The sequence below is a fragment of the Protopterus annectens genome, chromosome 2.part2 (genome assembly GCF_019279795.1).
Source record: "Protopterus annectens isolate FY-2018-M chromosome 2.part2, PAN1.0, whole genome shotgun sequence".
Taxonomy (NCBI): domain Eukaryota; kingdom Metazoa; phylum Chordata; order Ceratodontiformes; family Protopteridae; genus Protopterus; species Protopterus annectens.
Genome location: NC_056730.1, coordinates 510,008,705 through 510,035,928, shown reverse-complemented (window position 1 = coordinate 510,035,928; position 27,224 = coordinate 510,008,705). Strand labels below are relative to the sequence as shown.

The window sequence follows — 27,224 nt, the reverse complement described above, 5'->3', positions numbered from 1 at the left end:
ATTAGTTAAAATGTTTCTAATAGTATTATTCCTGTTTGTAAAAGGTATCACTATTCTATTCTTAACTGTTCCTGTCTTAAATCTTTTTATACTATTGCCATCTTTGCCAGTCCTATGTAGGAATGGTCTACCCCTACCCTCTCTTTCCAACGAATTATCCTGAAATATTTTGTTCAATACTTGTTTATTGTATCCTCTATTTAAAAATTCATCTCTTAGTGTCTCACATTGTTCACGATGTCTCATATCATCTGTTACTAGCCTAGAGACCCTTAATGTCTGACCTCTGACTATACTGGGATAGAGGTGTCTAGGGTGCATACTGTTGTAGTGTAATAGATTATTCTTTCGACAAGGTTTTCTAAACAAATCCGTATTAACAGTGTACTTATCTTTACTAATGAGAACATCTAAAAATTCTATCCTATCAAATGATTTAGAACATTCAAATCTCAGAAAATCAGTTGTTCCATTTATATAAACTATAAACTGATCCAACTCTTCGGGTGTACCACCCCAGAGGAGGAATACATCATCTACAAAACGTTTATACAGCTTAATATTCTCTCCAAAGAGTGCATTTCCTAAAACATAAGTTCCTTCCCAGTATGCCATCACAAGGTTTGCATATGAATTAGCACATGGTGTGCCCATCGCTACACCTTTTTCTGTAAATAATAATTATTATCATACAGAAAAACATTGTTCTCAAGTACCAATTCTAGGATAAGCATCCATTTTATGACTTGGTTATTAGGAATGTTTTTCTTAAGTAGGAGCAATCTCACATATTCCATCCCTACTTCATTTGGTATAGATGTAAAAAGGGAAACAACATCTAATGTAACCAGTAAATCACTGGTATAGTCACTATGTGAATGTAAGTACTCAGCATAGCTGTATAAAAACTCCTCTGTGTCTCTAATTATGGACTCATTGTTATTCACTATTGGTTTGAATTGTTTCTCCAGATAAATAGACATAGGCTCAGTGGCCCAGCCTTTACCCGATACAATAGGTCTCATTGGGGGGTCATATAAATTTTTGTGTATCTTTGGTAGACATCTGAAGGTTGGAATGACTGGCTTTTCAACCAAGAAATACTTGTATAGATTTTCATCTATTATATTACATAACAAGAAATCATATAACATCTCAGGAACACTTTTAATCACTTTATCTAAAGTCACAGCATTCAAAAAATGATATGTGTCTGTTTCTTTCAATAAATCTTTCATTTTCATATTATATAATGTCCTGTCTAATACTACTACTGAGCCCCCTTTATCAGCTTGCCTAATGACAATATTGGTGTTATTTTGTAGGCTTTTTAATGCTTCACGTTCAGCATGATTCAAATTATAAAACTCAGGTTTAACATTAGTCATATCACTGGCTATTAAATCCCTTTCACAAGCTTTCTCAAAAGCCTCAAGTGCAGGGCATAACTGTGGTATAAACGTTGATGGTTTTTTAAATACATTTGCATCTGTCGCATTATCATTATCTGTGAATAGTAGTTTCAAACCTAAATTCCTGACAAACATTTTAACATCTATAATAACATCAGCAATGTCAGCACTAGCAGCAGGTATGAAAGATAAACCCTTATCAAGTAGGGAAAGTTCATTTTCATTTAACTCATACCTGGAAATATTCACAGTTAGTCTTTCTGTATGGGACGCAGAATCTTCTTCTGGAATTCGAGCCTCTCTTCTGAGTTCTTCCTTTTCTTCACTCTGTTGTATGGTGACCATGCTTGTTTCCCTACAGCCCGTATGGGGAACACAACAGTATGCACCCTAGACACCTCTATCCCAATATAGTCAGAGGTCAGACATTAAGGGTCTCTAGGCTAGTAACAGATGATATGAGACATCGTGAACAATGTGTGACACTAAGAGATGAATTTTTAAATAGAGAATACAATAAACAAGTATTGAACAAAATATTTCAGGATAATTCGTTGGAAAGAGAGGGTAGGGGTAGACCATTCCTACATAGGACTGGCAAAGATGGCAATAGTATAAAAAGATTTAAGACAGGAACAGTTAAGAATAGAATAGTGATACCTTTTACAAACAGGAATAATACTATTAGAAACATTTTAACTAATAATTGGGGAATGTTATTGGTAGACGATAGGCTAAAAGATATTATAGGTGATAGGCCTGATATCACATATAAGAATATGAAATCCCTCAAGAGGTTACTCTGCTATGAAAATAATATAAAGGTTGCCCCTTTAACACAAAGGAAGGGTACGTTTCCATGCAGACATTGTAATCAATGTAGCTACATAGCAAAAGAAAATAGTTTTACACATCCTGATAATGGTAATAATTTCAAGTTTGATAGATATGCTGATTGTAGATCCAGGAACTTGATATATTTGGCAAAATGTTCATTATGTAAATCATTCTATATAGGAAAAACTAATAGAACATTACGGGAAAGAATTAGGGAGCATATATATGCCATAAATAGAGAGGATGATAGGAATGCTTTAGCCAGACATGTATTGAGTCTAGGATCTAAACATAAATTCACGTTTCAAGTACTTGAGCTAGTCAATAAAACAGATAGACTTGGTGATATAAAGAACTTCACTGAAGAAAAGGAAAACAAATGGATATTAAGGCTACAAGCACATAGAGGCCATGGCCTCAATGATAAAATATCACTTAAACCTTTTCTAAAAGGGAGACCTTATAGTCATTGATATCCATACATGTACAGTAAACAAGTTAATATAACTTACATACACTATTTCTGTACATGTATACTTAGCAAAACATTCAGTGTAAGTATGTACGAACATATACATTTTTATATATATGTATTTTTTATATATATGTATATTTTCCACATATATATATATATATATATATATATATATATATATATATATATATGTATGTTTAATAATTTTGCTATTATTATCTTTATACACTATTCTAGTTATTGATTTAGCTATGCCACATAGGATAGTGTTATACATGTGACACCATTTTTTAGCTTGTTCTTATAAGTTGTAGGCTACTTTATATTAGTACTGCTAATTATTATTATTTTAAATTGTTCTATTCTTAATTTTAGTAGATGTGTCTTGTATAATATATAGGTATATTGCATTTACTATATATACAGCCACAAGATATAGTCTTTTATATAAGCTACTAACATAGCAATCCACCTTTAACAAGGGATGACTGTAATAGAGTTTTAATTATTCTAATTGCTTTAATTATTCAATTAACTATGAGTATACAAGAACACATTTTTTAGATGTATTTTAAGTCTGAAGAAGCGTTGTTAAAACGTGAAAGCGCTTACTCCTTCCTACAGCTGTTCGTTTGATGTTTTAATTCTCTATTAAAGCCTGAAGAATCATCGTGGTGTGCCTCTTTTGTGTTTTTGGATACAAATAGGACTTTTCTCAAGAGACACTTCATCCAGTACTGGTTTGTCTTTGTTGCATTACTGTTGTGTTCTTTCTGGTACTGGAACACGGTTCTTAAATCAATTTTTATTATGGAATCTGGAACTGGTGATGATATTTTAAATTAACTTTTTACTATGAACAATAATCCGTTGCTAAAATTATCCCTTAAAGATTTAGCAACAGATGGAAGTAAAACTGTTAACACAGCATCAAACATGGAAATACTGCAATTAACGAGAAGAATAGAAAATAACTTTCACAAATTAAAAAACATACAATGGCAGAGGCAGCATATGGAGGCGTGCCTCAGCTTCAAGATAGTCCCAAGGGGACTAAGAATTCTTAAGATGCCGACTTTTGGCACAACATACCCTGACTTGTTAGGAAATGGCAAAACTTAACCTGGAAACCAGCTATGGGTATATCAGGTTATTAATAGAACAATATCAACTGATAGAGAATAATCTAATGGAAGATATTAGTGAGATGGAAAAGAAGTTAAGAATCCTTCTCGACTCAGATGGGATAGAAAATTTCCTTAAAGATCTGACTACCTCTGTGAAAATGCTTGATAATAAATTAAAATCTGATAAGAAGAAAAAACTGGAGAGAGACTATAATGATTTCAGGAGAGGCCAGATATTCTCTTGGCCGAGAGAGAACACTTGGAAGAACAATAATGTTACATTCAAAGGAGCCACGGGCAGTGATTTAATCACTAATGAAAAACCGGTGAAAAGAAAGGAAGTCATGAATATTCATGAGAATGGAGAGAGAGACACACCTATTATGCTGACGTCATCTGGAAACGTTACCAACTGTTCTACTAGTTTGAATGCCATTCCTAAACCGAGAGTGGTTACTACTTACGCTACAGTAAATACTGGGAAGAATATAATTAATGAGATTGACACTAATTCTTTTTTGCATGAAAAAACAACGGAATTGTCAACAGCGGAGATAGAAGCGAATGCTGATGTCCGCCCGAAAATAAGAGATACAAGAGGTACGAACAAAACAACTAATAACGGCTGCATCTCATATGAAGAGGATAGCCTGATAGAGAATGAGGACAATCACTCTTTTCCCTTCCCCATACGGGCTGTAGGGAAACAAGCATGGTCACCATACAACAGAGTGAAGAAAAGGAAGAACTCAGAAGAGAGGCTCGAATTCCAGAAGAAGATTCTGCGTCCCATACAGAAAGACTAACTGTGAATATTTCCAGGTATGAGTTAAATGAAAATGAACTTTCCCTACTTGATAAGGGTTTATCTTTCATACCTGCTGCTAGTGCTGACATTGCTGATGTTATTATAGATGTTAAAATGTTTGTCAGGAATTTAGGTTTGAAACTACTATTCACAGATAATGATAATGCGAAAGATGCAAATGTATTTAAAAAACGTCAACGCTTATACCACAGTTATGCCCTGCACTTGAGGCTTTTGAGAAAGCTTGTGAAAGGGATTTAATAGACAGTGATATGACTAATGTTAAACCTGAGTTTTATAATTTGAATCATGCTGAACGTGAAGCATTAAAAAGCCTACAAAATAACACCAATATTGTCATTAGGCAAGCTGATAAAGGGGGCTCAGTAGTAGTATTAGACAGGACATTATATAATATGAAAATGAAAGATTTATTGAAAGAAACAGACACATATCATGTTTTGAATGCTGTGACTTTAGATAAAGTGATTAAAAGTGTTCCTGAGATGTTATATGATTTCTTGTTATGTAATATAATAGATGAAAATCTATACAAGTATTTCTTGGTTGAAAAGCCAGTCATTCCAACCTTCAGAGGTCTACCAAAGATACACAAAAATTTATATGACCCCCCAATGAGACCTATTGTATCGGGTAAAGGCTGGGCCACTGAGCCTATGTCTATTTATCTGGAGAAACAATTCAAACCAATAGTGAATAACAATGAGTCCATAATTAGAGACACAGAGGAGTTTTTATACAGCTATGCTGAGTACTTACATTCACATAGTGACTATACCAGTGATTTACTGGTTACATTAGATGTTGTTTCCCTTTACATCTATACCAAATCAAGTAGGGATGGAATATGTGAGATTGCTACTACTTGAGAAAAACATTCCTAATAACCAAGTCATAAAATGGATGCTTATCCTAGAATTGGTACTTGAGAACAATGTTTTTCTGTATGATAATAATTATTATTTACAGAAAAAGGGTGTAGCGATGGGCACACCATGTGCTAATTCATATGCAAACCTTGTGATGGCATACTGGGAAGGAACTTATGTTTTAGGAAATGCACTCTTTGGAGAGAATATTAAGCTGTATAAACGTTTTGTGGATGATGTATTCTCCTGTCGGGTGGTACACGGGAAGAGTTGGATCAGTTTATAGTTTATATAAATGGAACAACTGATTTTCTGAGATTTGAATGTTCTAAATCATTTGATAGGATAGAATTTTTAGATGTTCTCATTAGTAAAGATAAGAACACTGTTAATAATGGATTTGTTTAGAAAACCTTGTCGAAAGAATAATCTATTACACTACAACAGTATGCACCCTAGACACCTCTATCCCAATATAGTCAGAGGTCAGACATTAAGGGTCTCTAGGCTAGTAACAGATGATATGAGACATCGTGAACAATGTGAGACACTAAGAGATGAATTTTTAAATAGAGGATACAATAAACAAGTATTGAACAAAATATTTCAGGATAATTCGTTGGATAGAGAGGGTAGGGGTAGACCATTCCTACATAGGACTGGCAAAGATGGCAATAGTATAAAAAGATTTAAGACAGGAACAGTTAAGAATAGAATAGTGATACCTTTTACAAACAGGAATAATACTATTAGAAACATTTTAACTAATAATTGGGGAATGTTATTGGTAGACGATAGGCTAAAAGATATTATAGGTGATAGGCCTGATATCACATATAAGAATATGAAATCCCTCAAGAGGTTACTCTGCTATGAAAATAATATAAAGGTTGCCCCTTTAACACAAAGGAAGGGTACGTTTCCATGCAGACATTGTAATCAATGTAGCTACATAGCAAAAGAAAATAGTTTTACACATCCTGATAATGGTAATAATTTCAAGTTTGATAGATATGCTGATTGTAGATCCAGGAACTTGATATATTTGGCAAAATGTTCATTATGTAAATCATTCTATATAGGAAAAACTAATAGAACATTACGGGAAAGAATTAGGGAGCATATATATGCCATAAATAGAGAGGATGATAGGAATGCTTTAGCCAGACATGTATTGAGTCTAGGATCTAAACATAAATTCACGTTTCAAGTACTTGAGCTAGTCAATAAAACAGATAGACTTGGTGATATAAAGAACTTCACTGAAGAAAAGGAAAACAAATGGATATTAAGGCTACAAGCACATAGAGGCCATGGCCTCAATGATAAAATATCACTTAAACCTTTTCTAAAAGGGAGACCTTATAGTCATTGATATCCATACATGTACAGTAAACAAGTTAATATAACTTACATACACTATTTCTGTACATGTATACTTAGCAAAACATTCAGTGTAAGTATGTACGAACATATACATTTTTATATATATGTATTTTTTATATATATGTATATTTTCCACATATATATATATATATATATATATATATATATATATATGTATGTTTAATAATTTTGCTATTATTATCTTTATACACTATTCTAGTTATTGATTTAGCTATGCCACATAGGATAGTGTTATACATGTGACACCATTTTTTAGCTTGTTGTTATAAGTTGTAGGCTACTTTATATTAGTACTGCTAATTATTATTATTTTAAATTGTTCTATTCTTAATTTTAGTAGATGTGTCTTGTATAATATATAGGTATATTGCATTTACTATATATACAGCCACAAGATATAGTCTTTTATATAAGCTACTACCATAGCAATACACCTTTAACAAGGGATGACTGTAATAGAGTTTTAATTATTCTAATTGCTTTAATTATTCAATTAACTATGAGTATATAAGAACACATTTTTTTAGATGTATTTTAAGTCTGAAGAAGCGTTGTTAAAACGTGAAAGCGCTTACTCCTTCCTACAGCTGTTCGTTTGATGTTTTAATTCTCTATTAAAGCCTGAAGAATCATCGTGGTGTGCCTCTTTTGTGTTTTTGGATACAAATAGGACTTTTCTCAAGAGACACTTCATCCAGTACTGGTTTGTCTTTGTTGCAAGCCCACTTATATTTCAAATCAATGAGTTCATCAGTGGGCAGAGTCACCCAGGAAGTAAATGGGCCAGTATCAAATGCCTCCAGGAATGCCGATTCCTTTTGAGAAGGGTTGTCAGTAGACCATCCACCCTCTGTTTCAGAGTCTCTAAAATGACTCCAAATGAGACATTGTCAGGTGGTGATGTTGGGGACCCTTCCCCTTTATCAAAATCAGTATCTTCTGTGACTGACTCCAGAGGGAAGTCCAAGTGCCTCCTCTTGCACTTCCTCTTCCTAGGGACTTCTTCACTAGGATTTTCAGAAGAAGTATCGGAAGAGATAACAATATGCTGTGGGGTCTCCTGGTGACTTTGGGCTGGCTGCCCCTGTGGAATGGAATGCTGAGCCTCATGACAAAAAGACATCTGAGAACCAGAGAGAAGATCAGAGGGGAGAGGAGCCATCTGATCTCTAGAAGAGAACACTCTTTCTACTACCTTGAAGGCATAATGCCCCAGGAAGAAGGAAACTGTAGGGGCCAAGAAGGCCTGCCTTTGGAGGAATGGCTGCCTCTGACCCAAAGACACCACACCCAAGGCAGGATTCAGAACCGAGCTATTGAATGCCAAGGCACCGAGGGGCAGAGATAGCTCTGACAACTTCAGAGTCGACTCTAACCCCTCAGAACCAACAACGAAGCTTCAGGTCCGACAGCCATCCGGTTCAGAAATGCTCACAGTCTGCACACTCAGAGAAGACATCTGTTCTGAAGATAGATTCATCTTTGGATCTGAAAGAGATGGCTCTGCTCCAGGACTCAAGGATCTGAGAGCTCCAAAACCAAAGGACAAATTGGAGAATGAGCCAGAATTGGTGGGGTTGTACAAGCAGAGGTCTCTGAACCCATTGGGGTAGGAGCTGGGAGAACTCCTATCTGAATTTGTGTTGAAAGAAACTTCTTCATCATTCTGTCCACATCTGCTTCACTGAGAGTTCTGGATGAACGGGAAGAGGCAATGGAGAGAGAGTTGCATCTTTCCAGGAAGTGCGATGGGAGCCGAGAGGGGACTGGATCCAGGGAAGATGCATACCTTGTTCGGGTTCCTATTAAATCAGCGAACGCTTAAAATAGCGAACAATGTTTAATTGACCCTTTTTATTCAAAATGGTGAAATCCCAAAAGCACGGAGCAGTGATTTTTTTTCCCCCAAGGAAAAAAAATCACTGGTCTGTTTTCGGGACTTTGCCATTTCCTCCACTGTGGTACAATCTCGGAGTTGGTATATTTAAGTAGGGGGGGGGGGTGTGAGGGACACATACACTTTATTTTGTGGGGTTTTTTTTTTTTTTTTTATGGAGCAGAGATTTTTTTCCCTGGGAAAAAAATCGCTGTTTTGTGTGTTCGGCATTTTGGTATTTCGACATATTTGGGTCGATTATACAGCGTTCACTAAGTTAAGCGTTCGCTAATATAATATAGACCCCCTTGTACTTGGTAGATGTCTAGACTCTGAATGGATCGGATCCAAAGAGATGGATCTGCTGTCTGAAGTTGTGGGATTTGAAGGTTTTTGTGTTTGATCCAAAATTTTTTGAGTCTTCTTCCGCGGTTCTGAAGAAGACTGAGAAGAGCTTATATCCTCCGAAGGACTCTATTTTTTGCCTCCTTCTTCTCATGTTTGGAGGTTTGGCCTCCAGTCAGTGACTCTTCAAAGGCTGAAGGAAGAAGGCCTTTGAGAATTAATATTTTTTCTGTCAATAAGAGCTCTTGGGTTAAAAGCTTTACAAATGGAGCATGAAGCTTGCAAATGTTCTGGTCCCAAGCGATATCCACAGAGAGTTTGGGACTCAGACAACAGAATCTTATGCCCACATTTGCTACAGTTTTTAAAACATGAAGATTTATCTGCCATGATGATAACATAGTACAGTGATAACTATAGTACAACACCAGAACAAAAAGACAAAACTAACCAGAAAATACTACAAGAACTACTACTACTTTTTTTAATTGAACCAGAGGAAAGGGACAATACAGGTACCAACAATGGTATTTAGGAATTACCAACTAGCATTAAGAGAGAAAAAAATTACCAACTATGATAATTAAGAATTACTGGTAGTAAGAAAGAAACACCAAACTATCAGAGAAAAAAGAAGAACTAGAATACTGACAAGCAGCAAGAAGACAAACAGAACAATTACAAGCAATCGGAATTAAGAGTTACCAGCGGTAAGCACAAAGGAATAAATAAATAAAGAGAGAATAAGTTAAGAAAGCTATAAATAAGAAAATTTGAATAACTTATTGTTTTTTCACAAAGCACACTCGAGAGCTGTAGAGGCCATGTCCGTTCACAATGGTGCAAACAAGATCTGGAAAATGAGGGGGACTGCTGCATTGTGGGAAAGGGAGGAGCTCGGGAGCTTGTAGGATCCATGAGCTCTGAAACAGTGGCCGAGTTGGATCTGAGGACTGGATCTGAACCCATATGTTGAGGAATGAATGAAAATTGACAACATCAGATCATATGTTCCCAGTTATCTCTTCTCTACCACACCTCCATTTGCGATCTACCTGAGGAAAAATTCTTTGAAGTCTTCTTGGTATATAAAAATACCTATGCAAACACTTCTAAGCAAAGATCCTAATCTTTCTGCACTTGTATGCATACTTGAGAGCCATGTATATGTCTCCCTATTGTTTTCTTGTAAACTGCTTTTCTAATCTCTCTTCCCAAGCTTCTCTAACCTTCTTGATTGTTACAGTTAACATGTAATATTTTATATGCCCTACTAATTATCCCTTTTTTAACAGCTGCTTCTGTTCTAGATTCAGCTAAACACTCCACCAGAACAGGTTTTTCACTTAAAATCCACTGATCCCTCTCTCTTTGCCTATACTCTGAGATCAAGTCTTGGTAGGGAATACAGCCTCTACCATACAACCCAAATGTCTTCTTGGCCTCATTCCACTCTATTACCGTTCTTGCTTGAGTTATTTGTTCCCTATATCTCGGTTCCTTTGCCAGGTTTCACTTGCAGTCTTTCCTATTGGCAAAATCTCCTTTCTCCATTCTCATATTGGCTTAGTTCTTAAGAGTACTTTTTGCTACTTTATGAATATAATATTCTATAAGGATGTTATTATTCTCCTTAAATATATGCATCCAAAATCGCACTCTCTCTATTTCTTGAACTTCCCCTTGACTCATCCTCATCCCTTTCCACTTTAAATTATAATCTTAACTGTGCAGATCTAAAATGTCCATTCAAATTAGGTAGACCTAAACCACCTTGTTCTATTGGAGGGATCAGCTTATCCCACTTAAATGTTCCCCTCTTTCCCTTCCAGATGAATTCCTTCAATCCTTTATTAGTTATTGTCCACAACTTCTCCTCGTGTTGACAAAAGTATTCCTGGCCGATTTACAAGACTAAAGAGACTAAAAATATTTTTTACTGCTTGCATTTTACTATCCATATCCAAAAATAAGAGTTTTCAGGTTAATATGTTTTCTGTTATATTTGTTTAGTCTCTTGCCACATATCCTTAGCTGCCCAACCAGAAGCCTTTTTAATCCATACTCCTAAATACTTGATAAATATGGGTATTGCTGAACCAGTTCGTTTGTGGGTACATAATTTATGGTTATAGCCTTTGTTTTATCTTCATTAATGTTATACCTCAAATTTCCATAACACTGAGATGTCCTTTTCTGCTTTATCAGGTATAAAATAATATCATCTGCAAATAAAAACAACTTTTCTTGATTACCATGCCAATTATATCCTCTAAGTCCCTTATTTACTTTGTCAATGGCTCTAAATATAAAGCAAATAACAAAAGGGAAAGAGGACATCAGTGCCTGGCTCCTCTGTTCAAACACAGCCTCACTGAGGGGAACCCTCTCACTTTAATTCTTGCCTCCAGCCCTTCATATATCCTTTTAACCTTAGTATTGTATCAGGGAATGCAAATACTTCCAATGCCCTACTCATAAAATCCCAGCATACTCTGTTGAATGCTTTCGCTGCATCAAGACCCACCAGCAACAGAGGTATTTTCTTATGTACTGCTTCCCTCTGGATCATCATTGTTCTATTAATGTTGTCAAATGTTGCATCCCTCCACAAAACCACACCAATCCATAGCTATCAGTTTTGGCAACACATTTGACATTATTTTAGCTATTATAAACATAAACACTTTATAATCATGATTTAAATTTTAAATGGACTTATATGAAGCTGGGTCTGATAGGCCTTTAATGTATTTAGGTATTACAGCCACCACAGCATTCTTCTAGGATATTGGTGCTTACCCTCCATTTAAAATACTGTTAAACAAAACCTTCCATATCTTTATTACTTTCTTCCCTCCTTGCTTCCAGAGTTTCACAGGAATACCATCTTGTCAATACAGGAAACCATGGAGGCTTTCCTGCAGAGTGATTATATGTTGCCATTTTATCTCATCTCCTCCTATCTTAACATTTAATTGTTGAGCCTTATTCACCTCTAACCTTGGCATACTTAACTCTTTCATTTGTATTTTTTTTTGATTTCCACATTTCTCTGCTTTATACCAATTTTCAAAAAAAAAAAAAAATTCCAAAAATATCTCTAATACCTCTACAGGATCTCTGGTTATTTTTTGTTATAGGCTCCCTAAGTCTGTCAACAACCTTTTCTATGTTCTATTGCCTAAGTCATGCTAAGAGATTTGTGCTTTCTAAACTCATACATATTATCCATATGTCCAGATACTCCCTTATTTTCTCTTTAGCACTCTGAAGTTGCACCTCTTCTTGTTCTGTGAGATTCCCCTTATTCTGCAATACTTTAAGCTTAGTAAGCCTATCTAAATAATTAATGTTACTTCTTAACAATATCTCATTTTCTTTTCTTTCTACACAATTTTAAACTCCAGTTTCATTTTAACTCGCTCATTAGCTATAACATCTGAAGAAATTTCTATCTTCCTTGAACAAATTGCACTACCCATTCCTTACATTCATCACTTTTTAAAAGATGGGTGGGGAAGTGTCAGTGTCTCATTTTTACTTCATTACCTTGCATTTTCATCTTAATTGTTACTGGCTCATGATCCAAAATAGTTATTGGACGAGTGTTGCAGTTTCCAATTAAATGCACTTATTCCTGTGAAATCTAATTTCTGTGTAGTCTAGCTCAGTTATTGCACCTTTCAGAATAATATGTATATTCTCTCTGCATTCTTACATTTTCCTTAACAAATATTTTCATAAATATCTTCAGAAATCTACCCTCTTTTGCTATATTTTCCCTTATAGGTCCCCCAGATACACCCTCACTGTTGCAAATCAAGTTCCAGCCCCCACCTGTAAGTAATATTCCCTGCTGAAAGTTGAGTTTTCCCTAAGTTTTCTTAAGCTCCATCACTACAGTTTTAAGTGGAATATAAATACATACCAGTATAATCCTCCTCCCTTGCCAGTTGCCTTTTACTACCAGAAATCTACCACTATCTTTTTCCTGTCATTCAGTGTCATCTTATTTACCTGCTTACACAAAAAAATTGTTATTACATTAAGCCAAAGACCTTAATCCAGACATTCATCTATGCAAAGGTAAGACAGAACTCTACATATATTATAATATGTGCGCTTTTGCACCCCCAACCCCACCTCAACAACTCAACACTACAGCATATTAACTAAAATATGCTTTTGTCCAGTTTTTATTCTATTTTTACACTGTAATGACTAGATTTCTTAAAACTAAAACAGAAGAAAGAAAAAGCACTTGTTTACTTCAGTATCTATATCACATAAAACAATAACTGCAAATACTTTACTATAAAGCATGCAATTTATATCACAATTTTTTTTTTACAAATACTACTAACAGCAAAATTGTTTTACTTAGTTACTTTTTTTCTCTCACTTTTATCCTTCTCTTCAATGTCCTTCCAAAACATTAATGCCATGAAGTGGGCATATATATTTCATTCCCAAACAAGTTTAACGTAGTCAACAAAAATCCAATCTTCCTTTGAAACACTGGAAAAAGTTTCACTGGCAAAATCTCTATATACGCTTTATTATCTGTATGAGAAAGAGTGTGCTTCTGTTTGATGGCGCACATTTTGTTGGACAAACTTTTGTAATTCCTGCTTAGCCTGCTATACATCAAAAAATGTCTGATTCTCTTGTCAAAATGAATGAGCCACAGCCAGGAATGCTGTCACAAGACAATATCAGAGCAAGCAGCCCTTCCTGAACCTTTAGCAGAGTCACAGAATAATCTTACTGAGAAGATCAAAATGGATGTCACATATACCTATTAGGACATTAACTTTTATTTCAAAAGTCCATCTGGCAGCTGGTCCAGTGACTAGTGTAGCTTGTGAAATCAGGTCTTGCTGGAATTCTCTTGTGCTTGAAGGACAGTTTATGGCCTACTTGAAAAATAGAGGCAAAGAGGGCTATAGCACTGGACTCTTCTTCATGGAGATGAACTGCTGAGCTCTTTGAGACTGGATCTTTTTCAAGCACTGGAGCTGAAGTAATGGAATCAGGCTTAAGAGGCTCTGACCAGAAGATCCAATTCTTATGGGGTCAAATAACCCTGTTGAGCTTTTTCAAAACTGCAGCCACAATGCCAGGGTCATCCCATGCTGCATCAGTGACAGTCTTGATTATCCGCATCAAAGGGGGACCTGCCCAAGAAGATTGCTAGGTGAACGAAAAGGCCTGTTGCAATGCTGTCTGTGGGAAGGCTACTGTATGGCCTGCCATCCCCACTTTTCTGTATCATTTCTAAGACTTCCCCAAATACGGGGTCATCTAGTGAAGATGTAGGGGAATTGGCATCTTCCTTGTCTGGGAGAAGTAGAAGGGAAGTCTATGTGTTTTTTCTTGCATGTGTGCTTTCTGGCAACCATTGGATTTGAGGAGTCCATAGATGAAGAAGAAGCATGCCTGTGTGGCCAACATCAGTATGGTACACTGTACAGGTCCTTTTGTTCATTTATCTTACTGCATGACAAACAGGACAGTCATGAACTCAGGAAAAATTAGACACTCTTCTAATTGGTACTGACATATGAGGTGCAGTGCATGTGCCACAGATAGCCACTGCAGGAGTGCATGTACTGCTGGAACCAAAGTTGGCAGTAACTGCATATTTTGTGCCATAAGCATCACAACTGACAAGAGGAAGACTGGCCTCACTGGGCTGGCATCGGAGGTGAGCAAAGCCTCAGCGTGTCAACCTCAAATGCCAGTACTTGCAATCGTATTGTCATTCATGGCTCAACTGATAACTGAGTTATAGACCTCAAAGACTGTTGTCCTAATATCAGGGCCGTAGTAAATGCCAGAAGGTATTCAGGTCTCAGCATCATATGGGCTGCTATCAGTAACCTCAGTACAGACACAAAAGTCATGGGTGTTGGACATCGAAACTTAAGAAAAAAACTACAGGAAGGAGAGAAGACTGAGAAAAGATCCCAACCTATAATAGAAGAAAAAGGAGATGGGCCTGCAGGCAGCTTTTTTGAGCCAAATGTATGGCATTAATGAGCTTGTCACAAAGAAATTTAGATACTTCTGAGGGAGATTACCCAGCAGGTGCTAGTCTGGATCTTAATATCTGACAGACTTTTCCATCAGTAAATGATATTAAACTTTGGGAGTTTGTAAATTTAGGGTAAGACTTAACTTTACACTTTTTTATTCTGAGAATCTGGCAAGGAAAGCATTGGTCGACAAGGCTTGCATTTATGGTTTTGAGGCCTAAGGGTGTCAGCCAATTTAGTCATGGGACTGTTGGAAGCTTGGAAAAAAGAATTTCGACTACATTTTGCATCCAGGGAAGTATATTGAAACTACATTTACAATACTGCATTTATCTTACCATTTAAATCAGTTTAGTGTGTTTCCTGTTGTGTTTGTTCTGAATCTGAAGTTAAAGCTATTAAATGAAGCATTTTATAGCTGTGGTGCTTTACAGTGTGCAATGCTTTTCAAGTGGTTTCTGTGCTGTGTCTAGGTGTTTAAATCATTTTTGAGTCTGCTCACATTTTATTGCATTTTTACTCTCTCTTCTGGATCTGAAACTACATCTATAAATTGATTTTGGTTTTACAATAGTCATTGTTATTTGTCCGAGGTCTTAAGTGGATTATCAGCATTGCTCATCTAAGTCTGTGTTGTAGTCACTTTTCAAACAGAAACTCACCTTTGGCTAGCTGTATGAGTTGCAACCACAGCGTGTGGTAATTAAATCTAGCCCCACTGGTATTTTATATTACACAAGCAGTCAGCCATCTTAGTCTTAGGACTGCTAAAAGCTTGGAAGCTTACAAACAAAGCATCTGTACTACACTGTGCATCCAGGAAGGTATATTTAAAAAAGAAGATATGTACACACCATAACATTCCATCTGTGTTGTCCGTTTACATCCTTCCACAACATATGGGTTCGGATCCACTCCACAGATCTGACTTGGACGCTGTTTCACAGCTCATGGATACTACAAGCTATTGAGCTCCTCCTTTACCTACAAGGCAGCAGTCCCTCTCAATCCCCAGATCTTGTTTGCATTCTTAATGTATGACGGAATAAATTTAGAGCTTTAAGATGGAAAGTGTCGCTCGTCTAGTTAGGATAAAATAGATGAGTCTTCATTGGTTCTGTTTAAGCAGCTTTATTATGTACAAACACATCAAGATTGAGGCTTAACAGCTTTATCTTAGATAAATTTATAAACAAACTAGATATTATACTCATACATGCGCACTTTCTGGTTGCACAAACAAAATGGCACTGAAGCTAGCATGTGCTGGCTATTTATATCCATGTCCCGACCTTGAAATACTTCTTAAAGGTACAGCATACACACACTATTCTATATCCTCCCTATTTGAGAAATAAGTTATGCAATGTTGATGATATTACAAATCGTGTGACATAGAAATCAGAATCAGGTCCAGCAACTGCGACTGTCTTTATCTGGAGCTCATATAGAAGGAACTTTGGTTCCTCAAATGTCCTCCCATTCTTCCACAAGTCCTCAAGAGAAAAAGGGGGAGGAGGGAAGGAGGCGAGTTTTGAGGAAGAATGAAAATGGACAACACAGATGGAACATTATAGTGAGTACATAACTTCTTTATCTGATGTTGTCAATTTTCATTTATTCCTCAATATATGGGACAGAGTCCTCAGCTACCTGAATCCCGGGAGGACTCTAAGGAAGGATATTCCTGAGTACTGCAGTAACAAAAGCTGCTCTTCCCCTTGAGACCAGATCCAATTTGTAATGAGTAATAAAGGTATGGGTATTGGCCCAAGTCGCAGCCACACAAATATCATTCATGGAAGTCCTGGATAAAAAGGTTAACGAAGTTGCCATGAACCTGGTTGAATGGGCTCTTAAAAGCTTTGGCAAAGCCAGACCAAACTTTTTATAGACAAAAAAATGCAATCTGTCACCCATTTTGATAAAGTTACTTTTGAAACTGGCTGACCCAATCTAGTTTCTGAAAAATACAAAGAATTGATCTGACTTTCTAAATTCTCCATTCTATGAAGACAACAATGTAATTGTCTGTGAACATCTAATATGTATAAAATGTATTCGTCTTTGTTTGAAAATTCTGGAAAGAATACAGGAAGGCTAACAGTTTGATTAATGTTAGATCCTGACCCCACTTTAAGAATGAAAGAAGGTCTGTTTTTTAAAAACACACTATCTTTATGAAAAACTAAATAGGGAGGCCTAGAAGATAAAGCTTGAAATTCTGAAACTCTTCTTGTTGATGATATGGCTATGAGAAATATAGTTTTCCAAGTCAGATATTGCAATTCACATTTTGCAGCCAGTTCATATGGACTCTGGGTTAAGGTCTGTAACATTAAATTCAGATCCCAAGATATGGTAGGGTCCATGAAAAGTGGTTTAAGTAGAAAGGCTCCTTTTATAAAGGCTTTACAAAGATGTTAAAAAGCCAAAGTAGAATTATCAACTCCAATATGAAAACTGGAAATGGCAGCCAATTGAACCTTGACCATAGAGGGTTTAGCCCCTTCATTAAAGACAGAAGCTAGGAATTCAAGAAGTTTATATACTGGTGCTGAAAAAGGGGCCATGTCTTGTTGTTATGCCCAAAGGACAAATCTTTTTCCATTTCCTCTTGCAAAGCATCCTACTGGAAGGTTTGTGGTAAGATAAAAGAATGTGGCACACTGGAGAAAAGAGCTTTAGTTGTCTTACTATCAACGGAAATGGAAAAACCATGTGGTCAGTTTTAGGCCCAAGAACTCTGGATGAGTCATGTTTGTTGGGTGAGACAGGAGGTCTGGAACTGGATCCAGAATCCATGAGGCCAAAGGAAGGGAAACCAAAGCTGTTGAGGCCAGTAAGGGGCAATGAGGGTGACTTTGCTCTTCAATTGAGATGCTTTTTGTAGGAATTTGGGGATTAAGGGGGTTGGGCGATAAGCATAGAGGAGACCTAGGGGCCAGTCATGAAGGAGAGTATCTCTCGGTGACTCGCCTAGTGGATGGATTAGGGCAAAAAATCTGCTGCATTTGTTGTGCAGGGGAGATGCAAATAGGTTGCAGCATGGCTGGTCCTATTGGCGGAATATCATCTCTGCCACTTCTGTGTTGAGAAACCAATCCTGAGGTAATAAGATGAACCTGCTCAACTTGTCTACTATCATTCCCTGTATATGGGATGCTATCAGAAATCAATTTAAAGAGATTGCCCACTGCTACACTCTCATAGCTTCTTGACTCAAGGGGTAATGCCTGGTTCCTCCTTGCTTGCTGATATACCATACTACAGACATATTGCCTGTTTGAATCACAATAGTTCAGGAAGGAGGATAGTCTTGGAATGCCTGCAATGCTAGGACTACTGCTCTCTTATCCAGTGCATTGATATGGAAGTTGGCCTCTTTGAGGGACCACATGCCTTGAATAGCCTTACCCAAGAAATGCCCCCCCCCACCCAATCTGTGAAGCATCCTTGGGCTGAGGGAGGATGAATGGATGACCCTGCGATATGTGATCTGAATTAATCTACCAACATAGGCATTTTTTGCAGGCCTGAGTTACGCTGATTTTGGTGGACATAGGTTGATGTAAAATGGACCACTGGGTTTCTAACGTGCACTGGATAATTTTCATGTAGTATCTTGCGAGTGGAAGTAGTACAATTGCTGCAGACATTGATCCGAGGCTCTGCAATATCTCTCGGGCTAGCAATACAGATTTCCTTAGTATCCTTCTCACTTGAAAATGCATGGTTTGAACTCTCGGTAATGCAAGAGTCACTGTCATTGATGTTGTGTTAAAAATGGCCCCTATGAACTCTAATGTCTGACAAAGCTGAAGTTGAAATTTGTTGTGGTTGATAGTAATACCCAAGTTGGAACAAATCTGGAGCACATAGCTTTGAGCTGCTATCAGCAGATGCTTGGTCAAGGTGGTTAGAAGCCAGTCTTCCAGATACGGAAATACACAGAATCCCTGCAGTCTGAAGTGAGCTGCTACTATTGTCATGCATTTGGTGAACAACCTGTGGGCCGTGGTGAGACCAAAGGGCAGTACTCTGAACTGGTAGTGACTGGCCCCCAGCTGGAAGTATAGCTATCTCCTGGACTGTCTGTTCATCTTTATGTGATAATATGCGTCCTGGAGATCTAATGAGCATATCCAGTCGTCCTTGTGCAGAAAGGGCAAAATGGACTGAACCATGACCATTCGGAACTAAGAATCTTGAGTAAGTTCCAGGCCCTCTCTGGTCTGGGGGACCTCCTGGATGACTTTTTTTTTAACAGTCTTTGAATTTACAAAGTTGCCGTTTTCCTCTGACTATGTGGAAGGTCAGGAATTTTGTTCTGTAATGGTGGAGATAGGGAAAAGGGAATTATATAGCCTCTGGAAATAATCCTCTGCACTCAAGTATCTTTTATTATATCTAGCCAATGTTTGTAGTGCAGGTATAAACGACCTTGGACTGACCAAGCGGTGGGCAATCGAGCCTCCTTTCAGAAACATTGATAGGGTGTCTCAGAGAAGGAATCTCTGGACCCCTGGTTTTGCAGGCCTCCTCTGCTGCATGGGCGGCATCTCCTATTTGAGGTCCCCCTTCTGCCCCTGGATCATGGACTGGACCCTGGGATTTCCTGAACCATATCTTTTGATGACCTTGTTGATTTCTGGAAAAAGTTATTTGAGGGGTGAAAATACATACTCCCACAGCAGAGAGGGTCTTACCATATTTCTTGCACCCAAAGAGTGTCTTTCACTTTAAGGTGAATAACGAACTTTCATCAAAGGGAACACTGGTGAAGGATGAATTGAAGGCCTCAGGAAAGTCACACAGATGCATTCAGGCATGAGTCATGATGGAAAAGCCTGAACCCACCGCTCTTGAGGGTCCTTCAGCTGCATGTGAAATAAGCCTCATACATGAGTTTGAACTAGACTGAAGGGTCACTAACTGTAAAGCAATAGAAGACTCTGTCTAAGCAGTACTAGTCTCTGAGAGGGATTTTGAGAGTTCTTTGATCAAATCCCTCTGTATTCTGATAAAGTGTGCCAAGTAATTCAGGGACCTGAGAGCAAAGGTCGCCGATACATACACATGCTTTCCAAACCTGGCCAGCCCCCATACTCCCTGTTAGGGGGATGAACAGAAGAACTCTGTTCCACGAGTTCTTTCTTGGTGGCTGCCGGCATGATAATAGCATCTAATGGTACTGCCTTGTTCCAAAATTCCCTTCCCTTCAGTGGTGTCAGGATCCTATCTGGTTGCTTGGGGCTTGGTTCCTTTGAGCCCACAGAGAGATCAAATCAATGAGCTCATCAGTGGGCAGAATCACCCAGGAATTAGATTTACCAGTACCAAATGCCTCGAGGAATACTGATTCCTCTTGAAAAGGGTTGTCGGTAGACCATCCACCCCTCTGTTTCAGGATCTCTAAAATATCTCCAAATGAAAAGTCATCAGGTGGTGATCTTGGGGACCATTCCCCTTCATCAAAATCAGTATCTTCTGTCACTAACTCCTGAGTGGAATCCAAGTACCTCCTCTTCTTGGGACTTCTTCAGAGGGATGTTATGGAGAAGTATCGGAAGAGATAACTATTTCCTGCGGTGCCACCTGGAGACTGTGGACTGGCTGACCCTGTGGAGTAGAATGCTGAGGCTCATGACACAAAGTTATCTGAGAACTAGAAGGAAGATCCAAGGGGGGAGGAGCCATCTGATCTCTAGAAGACAACACTCTCTCTACCATCTTGAAGGCAGTCCTGGGGAGAAGGAAATCATTGGCACTGAGAAGGCATGCCTCTGGATCGACAGCTCCTGTGACCCGAAGACAAAGCACCGGAGGCAGAAGTAGGAACAGAGCTATCAAATACCGAGGCTCTGAGGGGCAGAAATGGCTCCAACAATTTAGCAGTTGACTCTAACCTCATAGATCTAACAAAGAAGTGTCAGGTCTGAGAGATATCTGGCTCCAAAACCCTCAGAGCTGGCACACTCAAAGAAGACATTGGTTCCAAAGAAAGAGGCATCTTTGGATCCAAAACAGATGGCTTCAGAAGTCTCAGATCCAAGGGCTCCAAAACTGAAGGACGGATTGGAAAAGGAGTCAGAATTGGTGGGGTTGTACAAGCAGAGGTCTCCGGACCCATAGGGGTAGGTGCCAGGAGAACTGCCATCTGAATTTCTGTTGAAAGAAACTTGCTCATCATTCTGTCCACACCCACTTCGGTGAGACTTCTGGACTAATGGGAAGAGGCAATGGAGGGAGATCTGTGTCTTTCCAGGAAGGACGATGGGAGCCGAGAAGGAACTGGTTCCAGGGAAGATGCATACCTTGTTCTTGATAGATGTCTAGCCTCTGATTGGGTAGGATCCGAAGAAATGGATCCAGTGTCTGAAGCCGTGGGATCTGAAGATTTTTGTGTCAGATCTGAAAGTTTCTGAGTCTTTTTCTGAGGCTCCAAGGTTGGATCTTTAGGAGATTGAGAAGAGCTAGCGTGCTCTGAAGGCCTCTTTTTTGCCTCCATCTTCTCATATTTGGAGGTTTGGCCAACAGTCAGTGACTCTCCAAAGGCTGAAAGAGGAAGGCCTTTGAGAATTAGTTTTTTTTCTGACAATAAGAGCTCTTGGGTTAAAAGCTTTAGAAATGGAGCATGAAGCTTGCAAATGTTTTGGTCCCAAGCAATACCCACAAAGATTATGGGAAATGGACAACGAGATCTTATGCCCACATTTGCTGCATTCTTTAAAATCCTGAAGATTTATCTGCCATGATGATAACAGAGTACAGAGATAACCACAGTACAACAGCAGAACAAAAAGATAAAACTAACCAGAAAAAACTACACGTACTACTACTACTACTTTTTTTTAAATAGAACCAGAGGAAAAGGACAATACAGGTACCAACAATGGTATTTAGGAAATACTGACTAGCTGTAAGAAAGAAAAAAATTACCATCTATGGTAATTAAGAATTACTTATAGTAAGAAAGAAACAACAATCTAGCCAAGAAAAAAAAAGGGAAACTAGAAATATTGACAAACGGTAAGATATAAAATAGAACAATTACCAGCGATGGTAATTAAGAACTACCAGCAGTAAGAACAAGGGAATAAATAGATAAAGTGAGGATAACAAAGTTTCAAAGTAAGAAAAATTGAATAACTTATTGTTTTTTTTTTTTTACAAAGCATCCGTGAGAGCCGGAGAAACCATATCCGTTCAAAATGGCAGCAAACAAGAGCTGTGGAATGAGGGTGACTGCTGCATTATGGGTAAGGGAGGAGCTTGAAAGCTTGCAGTATCCACGAGCTGTGAAACCTTGGCTGAATCAGATCAGAGAATTGGATCTGAACCCATATGTTGACAAATGAATGAAAACTGACAGCATCAGATCCACATTTATATTATTGCATTTATCTTACCATTGAAATTGGTGTATGTTTCTATTGTGTTTGTTCTGAATTCGAAGTTAAAGCTATTAACTGAAGGCAGTTTTATAGTTGCAGTGTTTTATAATCTGCAGTATTTTTCAAGTGGTTTCTGTGCTGTGCCTAGGTGTTTAAACAATTCCTGAGCACCCTCCCACTCTTTTGCTCTTGTGCTTTTAAACTTGGAGGCTTTTGAGATGCCTGCCACTACTGTATATCTGGCCTTCAAAGCATCTTTCAGTCTCACATTCTGTATCACTGACCTTAGAAGGTCCCTCCAGTCTTATCTCATTTGCTCATCTTATTGGGTACTGAAAGATGAAACTAGGAAGGCCCAACCATTAGGATGTTAGTATGTTTTGAAATTGCTTTAAAGTACTTTGCTTTAAAATACTTTAAAGTATGTGTTCCTCCTTGCTGGCCTGTCTGCCTTTGAATCACCTTTTAATTACTTGTAGTTAGTGGTTAGATTGGTTTCTGATACCTTTTTACCTTTGGCTAACTAAAGTATGCGTTTACATTAAGAAGAATGGGACTGCAATTCTAGTGGGAGTAGAAAGGCAGCCTGGTGACCCTGGTCTGTCCAAGTTGGAAATCACAAAGGGGGACTTAAAATGAGAATTATTTGTTGTAGCTAGTTGGTACCTTTTCAATTCTGGCTAACCAATGTGTGTGTTCACATTATAGGAATACTCTAGTTTCTCCTATAGTTTTACTCAGTTCTTATGTTGCTTTTCTCCCTACAGTATGATTCCACTTATGTAGGTACCAGAAACCTGCTTATACTTTACAAAACTTTCATTTCCTTACCTTGGAATCAAAGGAAGGGATAGATCACCCACACATTTGTAAAGCTTAGCTTCTCACATAATTTGCAGAGGAATTTGTCTGCACCTGCATGACACACCACAGACAGAGAAATCTCTAGTCAGGTACTGCTGACAATCTTATACTGGTAATTAGTCATGCTGATGTCAGGAGCTCCGCTGCTGTTGTAAAAAAATATAATAGAGAGGTGTGAAACTGTTTTCCTCTGTCTTTATAGCAGCGAGGAAGAGAACTTACATTAATTCACAGCTGTTTCCAATGTAGCCAAGCCTTTCACAGCAAAACAGAGCAATTACATCTATCAATGGTTCCAAGGGAGTTGACATCTCTTTTGACAAATTTACATCAGCAGCCTCAAAGTATTGAAATACTAAGCTTTGAACTTTAAATGTTTGTTGCTTATACTACTTTACATTTTAGGATGACTTAAATGTAGTATCAAAGATATCTGTGACATTTAGAGAAAAGTCAGAAATATTTTCTTGTAATTCTTGTAAAGTATCAACACATTTACCATTTTCATGCCACCACAGTAGGACAAAACTGCCCAAATCAGGACTTCTCTGCAGAATGTGAGATAGGTGGCAACCCTATCAACTAGGTCATTGATACCATTTATAAGAAGAGTTTTTATGCTTTCTTGTGACATCCTTCCAGAGGAGGATGCATATCTGGTGTTCAGATCCTTGTGAAGAGACATCTTCCACAGACTTTAAGCCAGCCCTTACAAAAGTGAAGTGCATCAGTATTTCTGAGCACAGCTGCACATGCAGCATTTTTCACAGAACTCTGTACAATCATGTCATTAAATGCATAGAGACAGCTGTGCCTACCAGAAATGAGTCCAGAAATAACTCAAAAAATAAACCTCCCTGGTGGAATCCAAACATAAAAGGTTGTACAACAAAAGAAAAAAAGTCATAGCCAAGATTAGGAAGTGCTACACCCAACATGATAAAAACACTCTCAACAATATAAGGAAACAATTAAGTGGGTAAATTAAGTATACTAATTCTAAATTTGAGGTAAAGATAACCTCACAGGCAAAAGTCTCCCTCAAGGCTTTCTTTATCCTCAACCTCAAAGGTAGCACACAGCAGTGTGCAGAACTGATTGTAAATGCAGCCAAATAGACAGAGCTGGAAGATATAGCAAATCTGATAGCTGACAAATTCAGCTCCAATTTTACCCCTTCTCTCCCCCAGCCACCCACCCAGAAAATACTATCACCCCCCTCCTTCTATTACTAGGCAGCAGGTCCTAGAATCTTAGAATTGCTGTCTAAGGCCAAATATACTGCATCAATGGAACCTGATAACATCCCAGGATGCCTGAAAAATATCCTGAATCATGACCTATTGGGACCACTGAAGTCACTGTTTAACCATTTAGCTTTGTGCCACTTGAATGGAGAACTGTAATACTCATCCCTCTGTAGAAGGTTGGATCATCAACGGACCCCAAGAACAAAGGAACTACAGACACATAAGTCTGACTAGTCTGATATGCAATGCCATAGAAAGAATTATCATGGAAATGATTAATAAGGGCATAGAAAATCTGCAAACACTTGATCCAACCCAGTTTGGTTTAATCTAGGGCAGATCTTGTCTACTCAGCCTGGTGGACTTCTTTAAGAATGTCACCAAGGCAATGGATGAGGGCAGAATGGTACATACTGCCTACCTTGATCTAGCTAAAGTATTTGATAAGTATCCCACTTAGGCATTGTAAACAAACTCACAAATATAGACATAGACCCATATGTTACACTCTGGATTGTCAGCTGACTCTCAAATAGGAGACAGGAATTTAGGACAGGTGAGAACGCCTCTAAAAAGAGGCCAAACATTAATGCAGTCCTTCAGGGCTCCATGTTGGGACTGCTCCTTTTTGGCATCTACTTCTCGGAAGTCATGGATGTCAAGAGCTTCTGTCTGACCATGTCTGCTGATGGCTGTAAACTAGGAGCAGTCATAGATTCCCCCAAGACACTAACATTCTACAAGAAGGACTAACACAGACAAATGACTGATGTTAAAGCTGCGGCTTAAAACTCAATGCCAAGAAATATATAATAGTACCCTTTGGGAAGTCAGACACCTTAGGAAATTAATCTTTTCATACCACAACCCTAAGAGCTGAACAAGTAGTGAGGGATTTGGGTATGCATGTAGACAATAACCTACCTTAAACACATGTTGGTTGAAAGTTAGGTTATTGTCTACATGCATACCACAACCCTAAGAGCTGAACAAGTAGTGAGGGATTTGGGTATGCATGTAGACAATAACCTGCCTTTCAACCAACATGTGTTTAAGGTAGTAAGGAAATCATTATATGTTACTCAACTTACAAGCAAGGCATGGCATCTAGGTACAAGGAAGTTATTGTTCCACTGTATTTGGCCTTTATCAGACCCATTTTGAGAACAATGCCCTCTTCAGTATGTACCTGATCAGGCACGTGCAACAACTCAAACGTCCCCACAAAAAGAATACAGGGCATAAACATGTCCTATGCAGACTGCCCCAAAGCCCTAGCTCTACTCTCTGTTTCCTACAGGTTATCAAGAGGTAATTATTGCCTTGCATACACGGCATTTTTGGATCCCACTCTGAAGGACCTTCTACATATTCACAAAACAAAGAGCATCAGAATTACTCGATCAAGGGACTTAAACTTTGCTTCTGGTATAAATAGGACATATTGGAGGGACAGACTTCCCATCTATGTTTGACAGAGCTCTTCCCTAACCCTATTCAAGAGAAACCTGGACCAGTGTACAGCAAATTGGAAATACAACCCAGGTCTAGCACCCATGTCTCTAACGGACAAAAGTAGCTTGTAAAACTTGCCCTAGCTTATATTTACCCCTTAAGATATCCTCTAAGGCACATAAACTTGTATGATACAATTGAGATAGTTGGCTAGGCTTATAAAGTTCCTAGTGGTTGTTAGCCTAGTATACACCTGTGGTTACTGAGTCTGGGGTAAATGAGGAAGCTTTTGGCTCTAATGAAGCTTTTAGCTACAAAGAAAAAGCACTGATCTGTGCATAAACAGTCTTCTCATACATGTAAATTATCAACATTACATTGCAACATTGGATGGTATTAGAAATGAAGCAATGACAATTTTGCCACTTGTGAATACTACAATTTTCTCCAAAATACAGTACGTACTGTTTAGGCTTATCCTAGGGCAGAATTTTATTCCTGTACTTGTAACTATGGAATACTCGATTCATGATGGCAGATAGGAGTGACACCATGCACACACACAACAAAAAAGCTGTAGACAACACAGAGGAGGTGAAACAAAAACAAAGTAAAACCACTAACATCTTTAAAGAAGAGCAAAACAAGACAAGAAGAAGCCTGGGGGAGGAGAACAACTGAAGTGAAGAAAAATCTTCACAAAAATGCAAATAGTGAACCAAATGAACCCTAACAAAGGAATCAGAATCTGAAATGATGTTTAGCAAAAATATATAATTAATTAAATAAATAAATACATACATACATACATATGGTTGTCACAGTTCTGATGAAAATTTTAAAATGAGCCAAAACAAACTGCCTGGGGCTGTTTCTCAGATGATGTACACTAAAGTGCGGCAAATGAAATTGAGAAAGTTAGGTCCCAGAAGGTGCATTATAGGAAAAGGAGAAGGACTTAGTAGCCTGGGAAAGTTTCAGCTGCCCAAGTAGCATAACAAATACTTGTATTAGTCTTAATGTTAACATGGAAGGGCCTC

General features: G+C 38.0%; 1 protein-coding gene across 1 annotated transcript in view; it reads right to left on the bottom strand.

Moving 5' to 3' along the window:
• LOC122795685 (coiled-coil domain-containing protein 166-like) overlaps positions 1–27,224 on the bottom strand; it is a 1,310,434-nt gene that overhangs the window by 352,344 nt on the left and 930,866 nt on the right. The gene's annotated exons all lie outside the window — the stretch shown is intronic.